At 43.3% G+C, this 7,542-nt stretch overlaps 1 long non-coding RNA gene across 2 annotated transcripts; it reads right to left on the bottom strand.

Annotated features, from left to right (window-relative positions):
- Nucleotides 1-2,914: 2,914 nt before the first annotated feature.
- LOC119289170 lies at nucleotides 2,915-4,495 on the bottom strand. Of its 2 annotated transcripts, XR_005141445.1 has the most exons (3): nucleotides 4,021-4,495; nucleotides 3,339-3,743; nucleotides 2,915-3,250 (listed from the first exon to the last, which is right to left on the bottom strand). It is a non-coding gene; the product is annotated as an uncharacterized LOC119289170 (long non-coding RNA). The 2 variants fall into 2 exon arrangements; XR_005141444.1 differs by having other exon boundaries at nucleotides 3,339-4,495.
- Nucleotides 4,496-7,542: the final 3,047 nt, after the last annotated feature.

Raw genomic sequence — 7,542 nt, 5'->3', positions numbered from 1 at the left:
GTTAAAGGAAATGTGTGTTGGGCTAATCGGGATAATTCTGCAATCTTGAGCAACTAATGAAAAGCACTTGATTGAATGTTTCATATGAAATGAATTGGACATAAGTTGGATCCACATCTTGTTCAGTCAACAAGGGCCCACATAGTTGTGAATAATCTATAGCGAACTAACAAGTTAATCAAATATCTCATGAACAAGATATCAATAATTATTTCAAACTTGGTGTTCTTTCTTTGCAGTCTTGTGGAAAAAAGAGCAAGAAGCACTTGTTCTTCACAAAATTGTCACCGCCACACAATCCTCTAGAGTCATAACAAATTGAGCACTGGAAAAGTACCAATAGTAAATTTAGTGGAAAATAAGCATTTGGACATGATTTGGACGAGATTAAGGGATACATGGTAATTTACCTCCATTTCATGAACTGCATTGAGGATTGTTGAGATCTTGCGTGGGGCAAGTTGGAAGGGTAATGCAGACGATCACTAGGAGTACCTGTAGTCAGTATCGATGGTTGGGACCGTAAACTTCCAACAACCTATGATAGCAATGTCCGGTAGGTGTCAGAAGAGAGCAGATCTACAAGATTATAATAGAAAGGAAGAAGGCGAGGGGGAAAGAACGGGGAGAAAGAAGTTGATGTGTCTGCGGACTACGCACCGCGAAAATAAATGTTAGGTAGTAACTCGGGTGACCACCTCTTGGATGCACGTAGGAATAAAATATTAGAAATTTAAGGAGAGTTACGAAATTGACGAAGACAATCATGTCTTGATAAGTTCTAGAGAACCGGGCGGATGCAAGTTCCGAGGGATAGAACTTAAGGACGAGATAAGATCACGAGGAAACAAAAACTAAGTTTCATAGTACGTAACTTATTAGAATAATAACTAAAATCTTAGAAGTGAAAATTAAATCAAGTGGTACGAAAATCATTGCGGTTGGAAGCACAAAATCATAATGATAGCTGGTATGAAAAAAATCAGAAGGAAACCATTCAAATCCGTCCATGTAAGTGCATCTAGTGCCACCCCTAGTTGGTTTTGGAGTATTGACGACAAACTTGGTTGAGGGACTAATGTGTTTGTGAGAATTGCAGGATAACAAAGGTAGTAGTCCCTCATTGATTCGGTTTACCTACCAGAGATGACCCCTAAAAATGTGTAAAGACATTGAAGACAATGATGGTCTGTGAAGAGATTCACATTGAAGACTATGACATGAGAAGACATCGCATGAAGACTATGGATTGTGAAGACATAGTTGTTTCGTAGTTTCCTTTTCTTCTTTGTTGAGTCATAGGAACCACCGTACTGTTAAGTGGGGTCCAAGTGAACAAAGTCAGAGTGACTGAAGTGATGCTCAACCAAATCCTATATCTTCGAGCGAAGACAATGAGAGCAAAACTTATCCAGAGCTGGATGAGTCAGCTTTACTTGTAGCCCAAATCAAGCTGCCGCGTGTGTTTGAAATCTGACCGTTGGACACGTGTCAGTCCCTTAGTGACCCAGGGTCATTCAGACAAATCAGGTCGGGTTGTCTCCTGGCTATAAATATCCAACCCCCTACACCATAAATTGGTGGCTACTCAGAGTTAGTGCACGAATTTTGTCATTTGAGAGCAACCCACCTCCGAAGCATTTGAGAGAGAGATCCTTGCGAGGACAAAGCCCTAAACACCCAGAGCCAAAGAGTGTTAGGCATCACTGAAGTCTTTCTATCTGCGTGATCTGAAGACTTGTTACACTTGAGGACTGTGAATCCTCCAGCCGGTTAGGCGTCGCGTTCTTAGCATCCAAGAGTCATTGTGGATCCCCGGTGAACGAAGTCTGTGAAGGTTTGGAAGTCTACCTTGAAGACTTACCAGAGTGATTGGGCGAGGACTGTGTGTCCTTAGCTCAAGGGGAATAAGGTGAAGACGCGGTCTTCTGAGTTGAATCTCAGCCTCCCTAACCAGACATATAGTTGTCATAGCAGCTGGAACTGGTCCAACAAATCTTTGTCCTCACCAAGCAACTGGTTCCATCCTTTACCTCTCTTTAATTATAGTTTGTCTTCGTGAAGTCATTGCCTGCTTGCATGATCTGATTGACTTCACTGTGTGAAGACTGTTGTTGTTTGACTTCATACTATCTTCCATCCTGATCCATACTGCCTAGCTGCTGATAATTCTCGTGCTTTCACTTCATTGCTTACTTGACTATGGCTTGTCTAGTATAGTCTACCTTCCGCTGCATATAATTAGGTTCATTTCTACTGCCTGTCTTCAAAGCCCCGTGTTTTGAAGACTTTCATAAAAATCGCCTACTCACCCTCCCTTTAGTCGATAACTAGCACTTTCAGTCTAGAAATTGAGGTTTGGTTGTACAAGGATGGAATTGTTGAATCAAAGAGTGGATATTTGAGATACGACATCATGTATCTTAGGAACATAAAAAATTGGCACAAAGAGTGTAGCAATTTTTAATGGGAAAACGATGACATGAACTTGCAAAGCGACATAACAAGATGAACTGATGAGTACACATCAGGTAAAAGAAATTAATTGCACACAAGGAAATCGGATAGAGAAACAAGACGATCAAAGAGTGTTGAAACCTCACTTAGAGTGGAATAGTACTGAAACCAAAAAAGAAGATGGTGAACAGTGCAAGTGGACGGCTCGAACAGAGTTGAAATAAGAAAAAAGGTATCTAATAGGACAGGGGATGCACCATGTACATAGGAGGGAAGAAGTACAAAAACAGTCCGCCGAAGTATTTGTACAAGATAAAAAATTGTATATTGTCTCGTATTGAGAGGGTTGAGAATTTGCATTCATTTTTAACCAATTTCCGTCGGAACAACTTTTTGGATGACGGCGCAGATCAACAGTTGTAGAAGAATGCAACAGGCTGCGAATTTTCGGGCAATATTACATAGAACTTAACTCAAGCAAGTCCAGCTTACAAAGTAATCTCAATCCCAAACCGTACAAGCAATAATGAAACACGCATGCGTACAGTGGCGGGCCCAGGAATTGAAGTTAGCGGGGGCGAACACTTAATGTTTAATTTTTTTCCGCTACAAATGCAGCTATATTCAACCAGAACTTATAGCATTCAACAACAAAAGGATGAAAATACTATTTAAAACTAGTACACTGTTAAAAGTCGCCGAGGCTTCCTGACTGCTCACATGGACTCTTGCCCGCTTGAAATGCTCACTTATGCCACAATATGATCCCATAATTCCAACTTCCAAATGAGACCTACAAAATAATGAATGCATTAGCACAAGTGTGATGAGAGTTGTATATTTTGGTATAGTCATCTGATGGTAACTGGGTGGTGGTATACCTTTAAGACGTAATTGCATAATGAACACGAGGTTCTGGAGGTAGATGACCTCGACGGTTCTTCAAGGCATGAAAATGAACCATAATCTCTTTATCACTAATTTCAGCAAATATCTCGCGCTCAACAAAGCAAACCATCAAATCATTAAGCCAATCATCACCCATCTTGTTTGAAGATCAGTCTTTATAATATTCATGGCTGAGAAAACCCTTTCAACTGATGCAGTTGCCACCGGTAATGTCAATGCAAGTCTGATGAGCCGATAAACCAATGGAAATACCAGATGTTGTCTACTCTGAACCAACTTGAGAGCAAGAGAACTCAAACTATCGCAAGCCAAGAATCCAGTACTTCTTTTCATCACATCAATATATATGTTGAGTTGATCAGTCAACAGATAGCGCTCTTGTGAAGAGAAATCAATTGAGTAAATATTTGCAAGCTCAACTAGCTTATCATGATCAAAGTTGCTAAATGAGTCTCTAGGATCAAGGCAAGCAATGCACTTCAACAAGCGTGTAGGAGTTTCACTAAATCGATTATTCATCTCAACTATGTTTCTATCCAGCACCTCATTGAATATAGTTACCTTGTCGACCACCCATGGCTATTTGCTATTCAATATTCCAAGTTTCCAACTAACATATCAAAGGAAAGATACAAGAAGACTAGAAGAGGATACCTGTCGGTCGTCGGAGTCATGTGGCCGCTTCTGGTTGGTTGATCTGTGCGCCAAAGCCGCTTCCCCTGCCACAGCCGCAGCTTCTTCGGCAGCAGCAGCCTCAGCTTCTTCGGCAGCAGCAGCCTCAGCTTCAGCTTCTTCGAGTTCGACAGCGGCAGCAATCCCTATCTAATCCACCTCTTCATCGGAATCCATCACGCTCACTCAAGCACAGCCCCCGACTACCGCCCGCCGCTGGCCGGCTGGCCTGACCGCCTCCAGCACCAGCACGGCATAACCGCCCCACGCCGCCGCAGTGCACGTACCCAGCCCCTCCCCTGACGATGCAACAGCGAGTTGATGCAGACGATGCAACAACGAGTTGATGCAGACGATGCAACAACGAGTTGATGCAGACGCCGCCCTCCCCTCTCGCGGCGGCGCAGCAGCCAGCAGCAGTCTAGGTCGTGAGCGGATGGAGGGGAACGAATCGGGAATCGATGGGACCTGGATTGAGCGATTGGGTTTTTTTTTCTTTCTTTAACGAGGAAAGAAAAGACGCCTGTTTGGGCCTGGCCTATAGAATTAGAAACAGAGCCCAGTCCACTGGCCCAATTCTCTTTCTCCGTCACTTACCCCTTCGACCCTTAGCTGTCGTACGAACAGAAGAAAACACCGCCGCCGCTGTTCTTCTGATTAATCTCACGCGGTGACGCCTGCCGGAGGAAAGATAGGTAGCTGGGGGTCGATCCTCCGCCGCCGGCGACCCGGGGCGGCCGCCCCAGCTCGCCCCAATGGTGGGTCCGCCACTGCATGGGTACTACTAATATTTGTGTACATATTCACGTACATGTCCATGCATGCGTGATCATACACAAAGCTAAACCAACACACGAACGTATACATTATGTAAATGCTAATGCATGCATGCATCATAGTTCGATTATACACTGAATCACCATACGCAAATAAGTTTCGAGCCGACCGCGCGCCACCAGAGTATAGCCGATCGATCGATCATGGGCAGGGCCGGTCCTGAGATTTGGGGGGCCCGAGGCGAAACTAGAACTCGGGGCCCTTAATACAACATCAAAATAATAATAAGCATGCCTAAATTGCATTTAATAAATATGTATAGGATAATTATTTTTTTGAGAAACATAAGTTACTCACTTGCAAGAAATATGTTGCAATGATGTTTCATATGAGATGAAAGGTAAAGTTGATTTTCACATACCTCTTCTCAAACCAGACATAAGTAAAACTCCATATATTAGGTGGGCAAGAAGTTGATCTATCCACCAATAACCTATCCTGACAAAACAGAAAGTATCAAAAGATCCATATAGAGAGGATAAGCTAAATCATGTATGCAGTGTAGACTAGGAAATATGGAGCTTGAGAGCGCTTAAGTAAATTTTTCCGTACAAGAGTGCACAGATTGGAATTGCATCCCGTTGAAATGCTTGAAAATGCATGGTCACAAAAGCACGTGGAAACTGATTGATGTGGATATACTACGTAGCTAGCTTGATCAGCAGGCCACAGCAGTCAGCACGAACAAGAAGATGACACCATGAAATTAATGAAATTGTTCCCTTATCCTAAGGTCCCGAGCAAGAGCAAAAGAATAGACTTGATGGTGCCGGAGGGAAGAGCTAATTCATAGATGAATCTTTGAATTGAGGATTCATGGGTGGTTCTTTGGCGTGTTGTTGCCACTGTTCGAAGTATCTGATCGTGTAGCGCCTTTGGACGCCCTGAACGTCTCGGCATCCCTCCTCGCCAGCAGGCAGCAGCAGCCTCCGGCCACCTCGTTCACCGAGCGACGCCTCCGTGTCAGCACCGTGGAGTCGTATGGGCCTCGCCTCCACAGCAGCAAGGGAATCCCCGGCCGAGACAAGATCACAAGAATTGCCACGAGGAAGGTGCACAGAGACTTGAGCAAAGCCATGATGGCCTTGATTGCAGCGAGATAGTTTTGGTCGTCCAACTCTCTCTGTATATGATCTACGCGGAGTGCTTGCGTTTGTGTGTAGCTGGCGATGAGATCGTGATGGTGCAATGGGATAGCTAAGCATGCCCCACGCATGCACTATATATAGGATGGAGCAACCGGTCATTTGGACTCAGAGAAATGGAAAGGTCTTCAGAAACATTCAACACAGTCCTCAAGCTTGGAAGATATCTTTCAAAGCAGAGCTGCTTCTTCTCCAGCACAAGATCAAAGATAAACATTCCACTGCTTTTAATCAGTGGGTGTTGAATAACTTTTAATTTGTCATCTATGTTAGAGAAAGGGAGATTTTACGGTGCATTATAATACACCAGAGCACATGTATTATATGGCCGATCTAACGGATGAGAATAATTGGGCCTTTTTTAAGCCCAAGGGTATTTTCGACCTAATTTCTTTTTTCCTTTAATCGGCCCAATTTGGTCCAAGGGTATTATCGTCCTAAATTTTTCAATTAAATTAATTGCATTAATAAAACACTTCATTATAGATGTCCCATCATCGTGCGTACTCTTTTGAATTTTGGTTCGAGCGGTTCGTCCTCTCTCCTCCTCTCGAGCCCTAACCTCGGGCGCCCTCGATCGTCGCCGATCGCCCCTGGCGCCCTCGATCGCCGCCGATTGCACTCGCCGTGTCTACCCCTCCTGCTCCTACTCCCCCTCACTCCCTCCATCGCAAGTCACCCCAGTCGAGTCGCGGCGCCAGATCCTTCCCCTAGCGGACGCCACCTTCCCCGACCCGAGAGGCCACATCATCCTCATTGACGTGCATCAACTTTTTCACGCCGGATCTTCGCTGTAAGTGCCTAGCCATCTCAAATCTTTTCTGGCCCCTTCTGCATATAGAACCAATAGGGGTCGGATTTGATTCGGGTTTAGGATATGTCATGTGAGGTTTAGGGTTTAACGTTTCAGAAAGTTGTGAGGAGATTTCGGTCGGATTTGGTTAGGGTTTAGGATATGTCATCTGAGGATTAGGGTTTATGTTTTTAGAAAGTTGTGATGAGATTACAATTGAAAGGAAGTGTAAGTCGGATGTAGCTACGACATATTGAAGGACTTAGTTAGGATTATGTGGCATGAGAAAGTTGTCAGCAGATTTGGATTCAAAGAAAGTTATTTTGGATTTAGTTAGGAGATACTTTTGAACTGAGTTTCGAGATATTTTGGATTTAGTTAGGAGATAATTATTTTGTATGGAGTTTGGACTTATTTTGGATTTAGTTAGGAGATAATTTGGATTTAGTTAGGACATACTTTTGGATTTTGTTACGAGATAATTTGGATTTAGTTATGATATAATTTTGAATGGAGTTTGGAGATAATTGATCTATCAGGGTGGATCTATCAAGGCATTTGAAGGACTCGTGGACTTTGGATTTAGTTAGGAGATCATCAGTTAGAGCTAGTACAATCAATTACGAATTTCTGGATTTAGTCAGGGCATATTTACTTACAACTTTTGAAGGACTGAGTTAGGTACATGAATCCGATATGAAAAATTAAATCAATTATTTAAGCAGAGTA

This window comes from Triticum dicoccoides, chromosome 4A (assembly GCF_002162155.2).
Source record: "Triticum dicoccoides isolate Atlit2015 ecotype Zavitan chromosome 4A, WEW_v2.0, whole genome shotgun sequence".
Lineage (NCBI taxonomy): Eukaryota > Viridiplantae > Streptophyta > Magnoliopsida > Poales > Poaceae > Triticum > Triticum dicoccoides.
Note: the sequence above shows the minus strand (reverse complement) of the source record. Positions and strands in the feature narration are given on the sequence as shown.